Source organism: Rhinolophus ferrumequinum, chromosome 23 (assembly GCF_004115265.2).
Source record: "Rhinolophus ferrumequinum isolate MPI-CBG mRhiFer1 chromosome 23, mRhiFer1_v1.p, whole genome shotgun sequence".
NCBI lineage: Eukaryota > Metazoa > Chordata > Mammalia > Chiroptera > Rhinolophidae > Rhinolophus > Rhinolophus ferrumequinum.
Genome location: NC_046306.1, coordinates 11,911,185 through 11,926,444, shown reverse-complemented (window position 1 = coordinate 11,926,444; position 15,260 = coordinate 11,911,185). Strand labels below are relative to the sequence as shown.

Below are 15,260 nucleotides of genomic sequence, written 5' to 3'. Positions count from 1 at the left end.
CAGAACTTCTCACTGGTCTCTATGAATCGCTTCTCTGCCTTTGCTTACACTGTCCCCTCTGAAGTGCTCTTCTTCCCACTATGCTCCTGGAGAACTCCTATGCATCCTTCAAGACTGAGCCCATGGAATTTGTTCCAGGAGGTCTTTCCTATTCCTGCAGGCAGTCAATCACTCCCTCTGCTGGGCTCCCTTAGTACCTATCACCCTCTAACCCTCTGGAAGACTCTAGCCACTGTTGTGTGTGCGCATGCGTGTTCCCCTCTAGACTGAAAAAGACCTTGAAGACAGAGACTGGGTCTGCCTAATCCTTGTGGCCCCCACAATGCCTGACACTGAGTAGGTGCTCAATAAATATTGAATAAATAAGAATGAATGAATGGTGGGGGGAGCAGATATTGCCAAGACCCTTAGACGTTCCAACATTCGCGAATCCAGGGAAGGAAGCCAACTGCTTTCTGTCACCCAGTCTCACATTAAAAGGACTGCTGCCACCCCCAATCCCAGCGAGCGCCTGCCGCCCCAGTCACCAACGCCATCTGCGGATGCACGGAGTACCTTGGACAGCGACCAGACACTTTTTTAAAAAAATGCTTTTCTCCTCCCCTGTGGAGCTGCCACTACAACGCAGCTATGTGTGCAGACCTGCGTTTCCACGTGTGCAGGGAGACATGTACTCGCAGAAGAGGCCTTGCTTCTTCCATTTTTTTGGTCCATCCCAGGATGAGACCGGAGATCTCATTGTTCACATTTATGCTTCTGAACACGCAGCCCCCTCCCTGAGCGAGGGCTGGATGGGGGAGTGGGGGTGAGCACTTTGGAATTTCCTCCCTCTCTTATCTCCTCCTCCTCTTCCTCCAAGCCACATGTCTCCAAATTGCCCTCAAGCCCCTCTTCCAGGAAACTCTCTGACTGAAGAAATGGGGGCCAAAGGGGGGAAGAGAGAGAGAGGTGGTCTTTGTTCTTCAAGATACATTCATTCAACAGGTATTTTTGGAGAAGTTACAAAAATACTTGTATTAGACTTAAGTTCTTGGGACCTCTGTTTATTCACCTGTAAAGTGGGCGCGGGGTGAGTAAGGATTCATACAAGATCAAGTCCTTAGAAAGAGGCACCTCTACAGCATTCTATCATCCCCTCAAGGCAACACATCATCTCCAATTCCCAGAGAAAACAGAACTGCATGACGTAATTCAGCGGCTTTCTTCCTGCGTGGCCCCTGGTTAAGTCCCTTTGTCCTCTGCACCTCTGGTTACAAAAGGGGGGGATTTCTGGTTTCTAAGTTCTGGTTCCACTCTGGAGGCCTGAGTTCTAGGATTCTATAATTAAGCCACCTCCTCTTTTTCCCTCCAACCCAAGGAAGGGGCTGGAGTCTCAGAAAGGACATGGGGAAGGGCCAGAGCTTCCTGGGCTGGGTAGGAGGGGGTACAGAGAGGAAGATCTGTCCCAGCCTGAGCTTGAGAGACGAGTTAACAGCTCAATTGTTATTTCAATTACACGGATTATTTGAAAACAATGTTATGAGTTTCATCACTGACAACTCCGGGAAATGGCTGCTATGGCAACCAGGGAAAAGAATGGGCCTGATCAGCCAATCAGAAGTTCCAGCCATGCCCCCAGTTTGTACAAACTCTCTCTCCTCCATGGGGGCCCCTCCCATCCTCTGCTTTGGTAAGGAGGCTTGGGAGGAGGAGGGAAAGAGAGAAGCAGGTGGAAGGACTACTCGTTAAAAAGGAAGAGGACGAATGAGGAAACTGAAGCCCCAGGAGAAGGACTCCAGCAATTGGCTGTTTCTCCTAAATTCCTCAAGGGCAAGGATCACGTTTGGTCTACTGTACCCTCCCTGTGCCCAGCACAGACCCGACACAGTGCTCAGGAACAGGGCTAGTTCCTGAGGCAGGAGTTCCAGGACTCAGCCTCCACTCCCTGCTCAGCCAGCCTGTGGGAAGGACCACCCTGAGACCCTCTGACAAAGTATCTTGGTCCCCGTTCATCAAGGAGATGCAGAAACCAGCCTCACCTTTCACAGACAGGAAGAGGATAGTCATGCCAGGAGCCTCCACTGGGACAGAGAATGGGCAGGTGAGGTTCGCGGGGACTCTGAAGAGCCTCTGAAAGCCCTGGAGCCTTCTCCCTGCCACCCTCTGCAGAGGCTGCCTCAGTGTGCAATGGCCCTGCCTCCCTCCTTCGCCAAATGCGGCACTCCAGTGGTCTCTATAAAAAGCATTTTTTGTTTCGACAACAACCTATGCTCTCCTTACTCAGAAAGAGGCCAGTTTGACAGGCAGCTGGCTGGACTGTAGCTCTGTAAAAACCCAATTCTAAAAGTCCATTTTCTATCTTGCTTGAGCTACCCGGCTGTCCACTCCTGTGTCCCTGAATCCCTCATCGATTTTATTTGACAAACCCTTTTATAGGGTTTACTAGTTGCCAGGCACTGTTCTAAGCATTTTCCAAATATTAGCTCACATAATAATCACCACAACCCTGTGAAGAAGGTTCGTGATCATCACCCCCTTTTACAGATGGGGAAACTGAGGTGCTTAAGTAACTTCTGCGAGGTCAGGAAACGAGAGAGGGACAGGTAGCACGGGGACCCGAGCCCAGACAGTCTGGCTGGAGAATCCAAACTCTTGGCTACTGTCCTAATTCCTCCTGATGGAAGATGGCCTGGCTTCAGTGTTGCCTGATGGCCAGCAGACTCATAAAAATCCAACTTTTATTGCTTCATCTTCTTATATGAGGAACCCCTCAAGCGCTTGCCCTGAAGCTCATGCGCCCTCTATCTGTGTATTCTCAGTAGGGGAATGGTGGACAGGCAGGTACAGAGCAGGCGGTCAGGAACGTTGCTGATAAGTGATATTCAAAGATAAACACTGGCGCTCACAGCCCAACATTCTGAGCTGTCTGTAAAGCAGGGAGGGCACCTTCATTAATTTGGTACCTATTGTGAACAGGTTACTATATGCCCATAACCTCATTTGTTCCCAGTAACAACTCAGAAAGGGACGTCTTACTCTTCCCATCTTACAGATGAGGAAACTGAGTATCAGAGAGTCAAAGGGATTTGCCCAAGGCCACCCAGCCCATATGTATCAGATGAGGATTGGTGCCCAGATCTGTCTGCCTCTACCTGTCATTAGTGTAAGACGTGGTTCCTGCACTCAAGGGACATCAAAGAGACAAGGCAGGTAACAATGGATCGTGAAGGGCTGAAACGGGGTGCTCAGACTGAATGGATAGAAAAGCTCAGCCCAGGTGGGCAAAGGTCCGCAGGTAGGAATGGACCTGGGAGCAATGGTTCAGCTGGAGCAGGAGTGTTTTGGGGCTTGGCGGATGACCGTGTGAGATGATGGGGACTCAAATGCCCAGCAGATGGTTTAGAGTGGATGGGTGAGGCCACGGGGAACCATTGCTGGCTCAGGAGCCTCTTTCCCTCCCTCCAGAGGCAGCCTCCCTCTCACGCAGCAGAGCAATTTCCTAAAGCATTTTCCCTAATTTGTGATTGTTTTCCTAACCCAGAAGCAGCCAGAGTCTCCAGCTTCTGTCGGCCCACGAGGGAGGGGAGTAAGCAGAGCGGAGCTGCCAAAGCTGCTGGTCTCCGCCCCCAGGCCAGCCCACTTGGGGACCTAAGAGTCCTTTCATCCCCAAAGCCCCCCAGGGTAGAGAGCAGGCTGTGTGGAGAGGCGTGTGGGATGACTGAGTTGGTGTGGAAACCCAGGGATGGCTTTAGAGCTGGAGCCACTACCTGCAGGCTGACAGCATCTGAGGGAAAGCGAGGTCTGGGCCCCGGGATGGGAGTAGCAGGAGGGCTCTGCCAGGGGGCCAGGAGCACTGCCAGCGGGGAGGGGAGCTCCATGAGGGAACTGGGCTCAGAGAGGTGAGTGTTCAGAGAGGGAACAGAACTCTGTTAGGAGGAGGTGCTCTGGAAGGGAAGTGTGTGCCAGGGGCCTGGATCTCCAGGGGCGGGTGGTGCTCAGTGAGGGGATTTGGGGCTCCCAGAGGGTTGGGGGCTCTGCCGAGGTTTAGGGCTCTTGTAAAGGGGAGCAAGAGCTCTGTTTGGGGTTCTGGGAGAATGAAGTCTCCCTGCAACGAGAAGAGAGGGCCTCCAGAAGGAGAGGGGGCTCAGAGAAGAGGTGAGGGCTCAGAAAGAGGGGGATTGTGGCCAGAGGCTCAATTGGGGCCTGGGATTTGTGAGGAGAATGGGGGTCCTGAGGGGACAAAAACTAAAAGGAGAGAACATGGGCTCCGTGAGGAGATCCAGGCGGAACTGAGGGGGTAGAGTCCCTGGGAAGGGTCAGCTCTGTGTAAGAAGTTAGGGGCTCACGAAAAAATGTCAGCTGATGAAGGGATGGGGGCTGAGTGAAAAGAGTAGAGGGCCCCCCCTTCTAAGGGTTGTTTGCAGAATTAAGTGCAGCTATTTCTTCCCAAGCCATCACCTAGGTGCCCTCTTTCAACCTGGCTCATCCTAGACACAGGTTTGTCTCCTTGGCCTCCAGAGTCACCTTCCCCTAAAGTCACCTTCCCCTTCACCTTGGTCCTCGGCTGCTCCACTCACCCACCTCCACTTTCCTTCAAGGCGAAGCCCTGAGTCCTTCTCCACTAAGTACTCCATAAATGCCCGTGTCTGCACCCATTCCCTATAAGTCACCTCTAAAGCTTTTGTATCCTGCTCCAGCCCAGACACATTGTTAGGTAGGTGACCCCAGACACCAGAGATGATGAGGAAGGTAGGTCGCCCTCCGAGCTACCTCAATCCCGCCAGCTGCAAGTGCAGCCCTTCTCCTCTGCTCTGGCCTGGGACTAGATCTGCAGGCCGCCTTCTATCAGTTTATTGGTCTTTGCTTTAGAGATGTCAAGTCCCCTCTCAAATTTCTCTCTTCCAGGTAAAATAATCCTGGTCCCTTCCATTGGTTTTTCAAATTACTGTATTTGGTGTCAGGCATCTCCAAATGCTTGCGGCAAGATGTCACCAGAGCCGGGCACATTGTAGGCTTACAGAAATGTATCTTGGATGGATAATAGGTTGGTGGATTCATGGATGAATGAGAGGGGAGAGATGGGCAGCGAGGAAAGAGGCGGTAGTACACGGTAGTGGGTGACGGCTGGATGGAAGGGAGGTGGGTGAAGGAGGGCTGGACTGTGGCAGACAAATGTGTAAATGGAGGTGGGTGGTCAGGAGGATGATGGATGGATGCACGGAGGGATGGACGGATGGCTTAGACAGGATGCTGGATAGATGAATAATCTCAACCGGCATCTCAAGTTTTCCCCCTATGTCCTAAGTATAGACTCCCCTAACGTGGTTAATGGCACCCCAGTTCTTCCAGACACCCAGGCTTGAGACCTGGTCATATTTCACTTCTCCCTTTCCCTCACCTCCCACAGCCTGCAAGCTCTGAGTCCTGTTGATCCTGTTTCCTCAGGGCCTTTTCTCTCTGGCCCCTTTTCTCCATGATCTCATTCAAGTTCCAGCCCCACTTGTCTCATGGACAATTTTGGCTTCTTCCGCTCCTGGCTTCCTTTCTCTTTCCTTCAAGTCCATGCTAACACAATGCCATCAGCGTGATGTTCCTAAAGCTCAACGCCACTCGGCAACCTTCAGCAGCTCCCTGCGGCCTGCATTCCTCAGAGTGGAGCTCCACACTTCTGAATCCAGCTGAACCTCCCCTTTCTGGGTTGCTTTAATTCCTCCATGCTCTGGTCAAACCTGGCAACTGGCTGTCATCCCAAACATTCACCATGCTTCCTCCCCTTCGCTCATGCTGTCCCCACCCCCTGGGATGCCCTCCCTGTCACCTCCACCGGCAGCCATGCCATCCTAGACACACACAGCTCAAATGCTACCTCCCCAATGAAAACTGCCAATCCCTTCAACCAGATATAATCAAGGGAGCTACTTCATCAAGACACATTTATTGAGGACCTACTATGTGCCCGGCTGGCTAAAGGGCCCTGAGAGTGGAAGAGGGAGGATACAAGATGAGAAAGATACAATATTTGCCTTCAAAGAGACAGCCTGCTACGTAGGTGCATGTGAGTACACACGTGCACACACACATATACAGAACTCAAAGGAAAAAATTAGGGCAAAGAGTGCAATAGCAGTAGTTAACACTTACAGAGTGTTACTATGCGCCAGGCACTGTTCTAAGTGCTTTACTTCTACTAACTCATTTAATCCTCTTAGCAAACCTATGAGATAGGTACAGATGGGGAAACTGAGGCACAGGGTTGGGCAACTTATCTAAGGTCACTCCGCTAGTAAGTGACAGAGTGAGGATGGGAACCTGGCAGTCTTGCTCCTGGTCTGTGCTCTCAACGGCGCACAGTAGTGCAGTATAAATCGGTTCGTGGGAAGAGGGTGGACAGAGAAATTCATCACAAGGCTCTTCCAGACTTCCCAGTCCCCGTCCCCCGCCATGCAGTAATCTCCTCCTCTGCCAACCTAGTCCCCTTCCCTTTAAGCCCAGGTGAGAGGCTCATTTGAAAAATGGAAATGAGAATAGTCTAAAGTAGGGGCTAAGAATTGCGTCTGCCAGAGAAACACTGTAGGAGCCTGGGCAAGTTCTCTTCTCCCCCTGGGCCTCCGATATATCTATTGCTGGATGGGCCCATCAACCCCCAAAGGCCTTTTCAACTCTAAAATGCATAATCCTAAACATAGCTGCTTTGACGATGGAAGACAGAAACTCAGCGCCTCTTGGCCTCGGGGCCTGGCTGCACCTTCCAAGAACTCCCTGTTGTCTATGAATACACGATGTCAGCCTTGGTTCCTGTGGGCCCCACTGGGAGGCTCGGTCCTATGTCTGTCTGGTCACCTGAATCTGCCGGGCTCGTCACTGCCCATCATCTTGTCTGCCCACTGACCTGGATCCATCTGCTTCGGTTACCCATCCATCAGCCTGCCTGGGCCCATCCACCTCGTGTCCCCTGCCTGTCTGGTGTCTGTCACTCTGCCCATCACACACACTGAGTCCCCATCCTGGTCCCCTACTTTGCAAGCACCCCAGTGACAATGGACAAGTAGGGTGGGGCCTTCCCTTTTCCTGCTTACAGAGAAGTCCAGTCTTAACATCGGAATCTGCTTTCCAGGAGCCAAACTAATTCCCTGCCATCCGGCATCCTCCCCCTTCCCCAGAGACCCTCCAGCCCTCTCCTCACTGGGCCCAAGGGCTTCTACTTGAGGAATCTGATCAGGGTCACATGCCTCCTGCCAAAAATGTCCAAGTGGTCCCCGAGGAAATCATCAGACAAGAGCGTGGAGATGTGTGTACAAGGCTGTTCATTGCAGAATTGTTTGTAATCGCAAAGGGTTGGAAACAGCCCAAATGTCCAACAGTGGGGGCTGGTTAAATGAATTATGGTCCAGCCACACAATGGAGAACCAGGCAGCTCTTAAAAAATGATGAGGTAGATGTATATTTATTGAAATGGCAAGACATTCACAATATATTATCGAGTGAAAAAAAAGCAGGTTACAAAGGCATATATAAAGCAAGATGCCATTTTTATTTTTTAAAAATCTATATATGTCAAGAAGGATATGCACCGAAATGGTAGCCAAGTGGTGGTGGGATTATGGCTAATTAAAAATGCTTTCATATATAAAAAGAAACACACATATCTATGCATATATATAAATTTGCACACATACACACATACGTAAGGCACTCTGGATCGAACACTTCCTACGAGTCCAATGCCACGCTAAGCCCTTTGTCTCTGTAACCTCCTTTAGTCTTTCCTGCAACCCGACATGGTAGGTTCATTAAAACCATTTAACAGATGAGGAAACAGAGGCTCACTGGCCTAATAAGTAGCAGAGCCAGGATTTCAACTTGTATCTCCCTGACTGCAGACATCACGCTCTTAATCAGTAGATCGTCACGTTTCTCATTTTGTATATCGGTAACTTGCCTATTTTAAAAAAATAACATATTTGCTTGGTGGTAAAGAAAGACAGAAGTTAATAAAACAAGGGAGAAAATCAAGGCAGGTGAACTATGCGCAGTAACATGTCCTCTACCTCTGGGATGTTTGGCAGCTTTTTGGCAGGTGTTTTCCATTGGCCTATCCTTCCATCCTTTCATGGGCCCATCTTGGCTATTGGGCTGATCCAGTCTGCTAGGGAGGGGCTGGGAAGCCCCGGGGAGGATGGGGCCTTAAATATTACAGGCTTCAATGCTGCCTGGCCTGAGACCCCCTCCTCAAGTCCAAATTTAATTCAGTGAGCGTGCTTGTCTTGTGCCATATGCTGTGCTCATCACTGAGGAGGCCAAAATGAAAAAACTGAGCGCTGACCTTCAGGGTCTTTTCAGCCAGCGCTGGATTTCTCAACCCCTGCACTGTCAACACTTTGAGCTGCATAATTCTTTGTTGTAGGGACTGTGCCTCGGAGGAGGAGTAGCAGCAGCCCTGGCCTCTACTCACTAGATGCCAGGAGCAGTCTCCTACCCAGTTGTGACAACAGAAATGTCCCTAGAAATTGCAAGATGTCCCCTAGGGGGCAAAAGTGCCGCTGGTTGGGAACCACGGAGCTAGTGTGGATGATACAAAGCAGGCAGCAAAAAAAAAAAAAAAATCTGAACTAAGTACTACAGGGCTGAGCAGAGAAGGCCGTCATATGTGCCTGATTGGGTCAGAGAAGACTCCCTGGGATGCTCCTGTCCTTGAAATGCACAGGTCCCTCAAGGTTCTTTTCACTCTCTGACTTATCCGGGGTGATCTCCTTCACCCTGTGGCTTCCGAGATCTACTTCCGGCCTAGAACTCTCAGAGTGGGCCCCGTCATTTCTGCGCAGCGGTCCAAAGGACATCCCCACTGCAGGTGCCACCAGCTCCGCACGTGCACTCTGTCCACAGCTGGTCTCCACCTCTTCTTGAAAGCCCTGCTCCTCGCACGACTCACACAGCCTCCCAAGTTAGAAACAGGGACTCCCTCTGTGCCCCATGGCCATGAAGTCTCCCAAACCTGCCCGTTCTACTCTTCCACCCCTCACAAGTCCTCTACTGCCCAGGCCCGGCTACCAGCAATGCCAGACCCATCTTCCCCACCAACCCATTATCCACCCAGCGGCAGGGTGAGGTGTCTAAAAGCAAAGCAGTGTGCCCGTCCCCTGCTGAGAATCCTCCATGGGTCCTACTGTTCTCAGGATGAAGGCCAAGCTCCTCCTGCAGCCTTCCAGACCCACAGGACCCGGCTTCCACCCACCTCGCTGGCTTCACCTCCTGTAACTCCTTCACCCACACCCACAACCCAGGCTCCATATGTCCCACTTCAGCCAACTGAACTTGCAGTTCCTCTAATATTCTCTCACGTCCAAGGCCTTGGTACCCTGCACCCCTTGGCCTGGAGCCTCCATTCCCTGTTCCCACCCCACCTCCTTTATTCCCTAGAGCGTTGCTACTCAGACCTGTAGGTCTCTGTTTAAACTTCACTTCCTCCTGGAAGCCTCTGCTGCCCACCCCTCCATTGGCTCTCACCATGGCTTATGAGACTTGTTTGATTGCCTCCTTCCTGGGACCACCAGGTTTCTTCTTGGCTGGGATCCTGTCTGCTTGGTCACCGTTGTTTTTTTCTAACCTTCAGCACATGCTTAACACACAGCACACACTTAATATATATGTGTAAATCTATGGTAAACTGGATAGCAAATAGATGGATGGATGGTCAGACAGACAGACGGATAGATGGATGGATGGATGCGGGGAATAGGTACCATTTGGGCTGAGTCTTTCATGCATTGAAAGCTCTCCAGGGGAATGGCATTCAGGTAGAAGGCAGGTGTGGCTGAAAGCGGGGGTGTGGGATTGGAGGAACAGTGGGAGATAAAGGAGGATGCAGACGGATTACAAGGACCTTGAATGTCATGGTGCGGAGTCTGGACTTAATTCAGTAGGCGATGGGGAGCCATGGAAGGGTTTTAATCAAGCAAGTGACATGATCCCACCTGCGTTAGAGGAAGATGGCTCTGGCTGCAGCAGGGTTTGCCGTGGGGAGGGGACCAGAGGCTGGGAGGCCAGGAAGGAGGCTGCCACAACGCTTTAGGTAAAGGCAGTGAGGTCTGAGGCAGAGCAGGGATCAAGGGATGGAGAGGAGGGGACAAAAGGCAGAGACTAGGGTGAAATGAATCTGGGGGGATCCAGAATATGTTCCAACACCCCAGCCACATGCAAGAAAAACCAAACAGAGGAACAGAGCCTTCAGTCCTGTGGGAACCAAGGGACACAAACAGAGGGATAATAGCAATAACCAGACTGCTTCACTAGTGGAGCCGTGCTAAGCACCATACATACTCATGCACAGTTAATCTTCACAGCAACCCAATAAAGTACGTATTACTTTTTCCCTGCATTCCACAGAGGAGAAAACAGAGGCTCAGAGAGGCGAAGTAACTTGCCCAAAGTCACACAGCCTTCAAGTCACAAATCCAGGCTGGTCTGACCCCAGGGCGCATACTTTGAATCAGCTGTTCATCTTACACAAAGGAGGGAGCTGGTAGCAAGTGGATGGCTGAAGGCTCCTGGGTCTGATGAGGAAGCAGGAAGTTCTAACGCTAATCCCAGTGGGATAGCAAGAAGAGGCCAGAAGGAAATGGAGGGGGGGAAGGGAATTCCTCTAGGTTCCTGCACCTCATGTGTTCAGACCCAGACTCACCTATTCAGAAAGGTGTGTCCCTGCTGTAAGAGAACTGGGCTAAGGAGTGAGCACTGTGTAGATTCTTAACCCCAGCTGGGCTACGTTCGTGGGAATTAAAGCAAGACATCCTCCTCTGGGAGCAGGTAGCCCCAAAGGCCCATGGCTAGTTAGTATATGAAGGCTTTTTTGCAATTTAGAGAAAGGTCCCCTTTCCTCCAGAAGGACATAGTCTGGCTTTAGAGCACCTGATTTGTTGTGTGGAGTTTAAGATGGATTCCAGTCCCTACTCTCTTCCTGCACTGAGTTCCCTTGGGCGGTCAACGACCCGTCTAACTGTACATGCTAGCCCTGTCTCCAGTCCCCCTGTCCTGAACCCGTTTCCCAGTAGCCACTCTGTCTCATCTTCAATGAGAAAAATGACTCCTCTGGCAGATACATAGAGCTCAGACCATTCCACAGACTTAAGTTTCTTGTTAGTCCTTGCTTCTGCCATAAAAGACAATTATGCCCATTGCTCTGATGAAAAAGTGGAGGTCAGAGACTTTCCTGATGGTGGGAAAAAAAAAATCTAGGCTTTCTTTGGAGAGACCTGTATCAGAACACAAGGTTCCAGGAAGCAGAGGCCTCTAGTCAAGAGCTCCATCTTAAGGGCACTCTGAGAAGTCCAGGGGGGTGGCGGGTATGTCCACCCTCGCTGGGGGCATGAGGCTTCTCTCCCTGAACCTGGCCTGAGGCCTGGGTCTCCTCTCAGCCTGACAGGGTGATTCCCCTTCTTGTCCTCCTTGGGTTAGCTCCGAGATGGGATGGGGAAGCCCCCAGCCCTGAGGCCCCCGCCCAAGCCCCCTCCTTAGGCTCTCCTCTTCCTCAGGAGCCATCTGACCCCATGCTCAGCTCCCACCCCCTCTCGAGCCGAACTGCACAGGCTGCTGCCTGAGTTATATAAACAGGAATCATCTCTCTCTCTCAGAATACCTGAGGCTGCATTTCCGAATGGAGCTTCCTGATGGAAGAAAAAAGGGGGGGGAAACACAGAGAGAGGAGAGGAGATTTAATTGGCTGACTCCGTCGCCCATGTGGTAAATACTGACTGCTCCAAACTTTGCTAACTCGGAGGAGACTGGCTCTCCTGGGGTCCCTGCCCGGTGTCGGCCCAGCTGCCTCTCAGAGGCCTTCAGAACACAGCCCTCCTGCAAAGGCCTCAGAAAACTCAGAGCCTTGGGAAGCAGCAGGAGAACTGGAAGTCCTGCCTCCAGGCACAATTATTCCAGACCACCAGAAACATCCTGAGATCACAGCCACCCCTCCACACACGTGTTATAGAAGGGCGGTGACTTGCCCGGGATCACACCCCACCTTTAGGGGCCAAGCTGCGTCCTCAGTGTCTGTTATGTAGGTTTCTCCACCAAAGACATTTCAACAGCTTTCCCTGGCACTGGCCCCTGGGAGCATCGGGGGTCTAAGTTAAATACCTCCTCCTGCATTTAAGCAGGCGTCCTCTTATTCTGCTTGCAGTGGGAAAGCAAGAAACTGCTCCATTTCCTCTCGATTTGCTCAGCTTATAAGGAGAGCTGGTGAGGCCTGGAAGTCAGGACACCTGGGTTCCCATTCTAGCTCTGGATATAGCTTATTGTGTGACCCAGGCCTCTTTCCGATACTTTAACACGGGGTTAAAGACGGGTGCCCAGGTGGTCGCTAATGTGCTCAATCAGGCTCCTCCAGGAGCCCGCTGAGAGGCCAGTCAGGAGGGGCAGCTGCCCCTAGCCTGAGAGAGACGTGGCTGGCTTTGCAAAGCAGCTGCCCCAGAGGGGCTGGCAGGGGTGGTTCCAGGAGGGCATGCAGACACCCCAGGAAGTAGTGTTTAAATGTCGACAATGGCCCTCCCTTCCAGAGGAATTGAAGAAAAGCATCCCAGACACTGGGAAAGGGAGAGAAACAGGGATGGGGTGGAGTGGAGAAGTAGGTGGGGCAGGGAGGAGGGTAAGGAAGAGGTGATTGCTGCAGAGAGAAACTGAGGCAGGCAGGATGGAAGATGAGTGGAGGAGGAAATAGTCATAGATGCACAGACAAAGGAGGTGATTGTGCGTACAAAGGCCAAATTCCAAAAAGGGCTGCAGAATAGTAATAATTAAGGGGGACAGAATGGACATTGACAGACAAGTTAAGGGGGAACTAAGGAGGGACCGAGGGCATGCCGGTTAGAGAAGAACCATAGATTCCAAGGCAATGGTGATGTTGAGGCAGGGCAGTGGCACTGACTAGTGAGGTAAGAAGACTGGACCCAGAATCTCGCTGGCGGGGTCCAGAGAGGGCTGGCAGCCGCCAAAGCCCTCGAATGAGCTGCTGCCTGTCCTGGGAGCACGTTGACCGGCCCCAGGGACCCGGAAAGAGCTTGACTCAGACCCACGGAAAACGGAGTTGGCTTGCCCAACCCCTGGACAAGAGCGGTGGGAGAGAAGACAGGAGGATTCCCAAAAGCATGAGGGCTGGAAGCATTCCGCCGGCTTCAAGCGGCGGTTCCTCTGCCCGCCACCAGGGGGTGCCCCTGCAGCTCGGGGAGACCTCGAGGGACTCCGGGTTAGCTCCTCCCGCTGCAGCCCCGACTGGTGGTCTGCAGCCGCGCCCCAGCTGGGGCAGGGGCCTGACAGTGCCAGAGAAGAGGGAGAAGGGAGGTCAGGCACGGAGACGCGAGTGAGACAAGTCCGGACCGTGCCCCCGCGGGCCACCCAGCATCCGGTGCGCCCACACAATCCATGCCTCCCCTTTCAGCGCCCCGGCCCTCCAGAGTCAGTCCCGAGTGGCGCTCCCTTTGGACGTGAGGCCGTCGGGCCCTGTCCTTCTTCCGTAGAGGGTACAGTGTGCCCATAGCTGGGTCCTAGGGAAGAGGGCAGCGCTGCCCCTCGTTCTCCGCGTGTCTGCAGGTCGGCCCGACGGCCCGAGGGCAGCGGGGTGGAGCTGCTAGGGCTGGCGGGGGTCCCGTGGGCCAGCTCCCCTCTTCCCCCATAGGTGGCCGCAGCCGTGCGTGTCGCCGCGGCTCAAATCGGCCTCTGGATGCCCCCGGACACCATACGACCTCGCATGTATATAACCGCGCGCACACGCTCACGCCGTGCGGTATTTCCCGGCCCCGGACCCCGCCTCTGGGAGGGGCCCGGTAGCCGAGCCCCAGCAGCAAGGGGTGGGGGGCTCCGGGAACACCTGGGTCCCGGCCCCCGTGTAGAGGCTGTGCGCCCCCTCCCCAGACCCTTTCGGTGCCCGGGGTTGGCCCCCGGCTCTATTACCCCTCGGCCCGCGGGGGTCCCGGAGGCTCCTGGGCGCGTAGCGGGCGGGGTTGGGGGGCGGGTGGGGGCCGCGGGCTCCGGGCCGAGAGGCGGTTCAGCTCTGCGCCGGGGAAAGTTTGGACGTGGGAAACTCCCTCCCTCCCCGCCCCGCCGAGAGGAGGGGGCGCGCGGGGGCCAGGCGCGGGCACCCCGGCTACCCCTGCGGCGGGAGCCTCGCCCCCCCAAACCCGCCGCCTGCCCGGCAGCTTCAGCGGGCCAGGGGGCTCCCTCCGAGATGGGCAGCCTCTGCTCAGCGGCTATCCGGCCGCCCCTCCCGCGGCACCCCGCGCTCTTACCTCGGGGAGCGGCCCGAGGCTCCCCCCGGTCCTGCCGCCTCAGGGCGCTGCGTGGGGCGGGAGCCTGGGCGCCGGCGGGCGGGCGAGTCCGGAGCCCAGCAGCCGCCCGGAGGAGCCAGAGGGAGAGCGGGCGCGAGAGGGGAAGCCGCGGCGGCGTGTGCGCGCGTGTGTGTGAGCGAGAGAGCGAGGGAGTGAGCGAGCGGGAGCGAGGGAGGGTGCGTGTCTGACTAGGGGGGAAGTGTGCAAGGGACGGATCCCTTCCTTCCTCCCGCAGCCTCTGGTGGAGACTCGGAGAATGCAGCGCCCGCCGGGCAGGAGCGCCACGGCGGCGAGTGGAGCCGCAGGCGACCACCAGCCCCCGCCCCAAGCCCAGTACCCCGCAGCGGGGGACCCCCGGCCCCCTCTACCCGCGTCGCAGCCCCTCCCCCGCCAAGAGGGGTCGCCTCTCCATCCCACCCGCGGCCCAGTCCCAGGAAACCCCCGGGGGGCGGTGCCCCTCCTTCCTGCAACCCCAGATCCGCGCGAAGGGAGCGCCCCCAGGAGGGGGACCATCTACCTCCCCACCTGGCAGCTTCCCTGGGGACCCCAGTTTGAGACTCATCCCTTCTCCACTACCTGACTTTACCGCGTCTAAGGTCCCCCATACCCCCAATATTATGGAAGCCCAGCTTCAGAGGAGGGGGTGCAGGCGAGGGTGGGGGCAGGCTTCTCCAATGACCACCTCTGGCTGACTGCCCAGAAAGGCCCCTGCCCAGACTGCTAGTTTCAGAAGCAATCACTGCGTGTTGAGGTGGACAGAAGCCGGAGCCCGGTCTCCAGGGAGGTAAGAGGTCAGGTATCCCAGAAAAAGAACCACGTAGGCTTTTCCTTTTCTTGGTCGTGGTGTGGTGGGGGGTCTTTCATGATGGACATTCCTGCAACCAACAAAGTAAGCAGGCAACACAGCCCCATCTTAAATTTAGTGCCACTTGGGCCCACAGAGCCTTCCAATAAAGTCTCCCCCCCACC

General features: G+C 54.3%; 1 protein-coding gene across 1 annotated transcript in view; it reads right to left on the bottom strand.

Annotated features, from left to right (window-relative positions):
- Positions 1–14,535, bottom strand: part of CDH22 (cadherin 22) — a 123,101-nt gene extending 108,566 nt beyond the window's left edge. Inside the window, exon 1 of the mRNA XM_033095197.1 lies at positions 14,253–14,535. The gene's annotated coding sequence lies outside the window, so the exon portion shown is untranslated. The remainder of the gene's footprint in view (positions 1–14,252) is intronic.
- Positions 14,536–15,260: the final 725 nt, after the last annotated feature.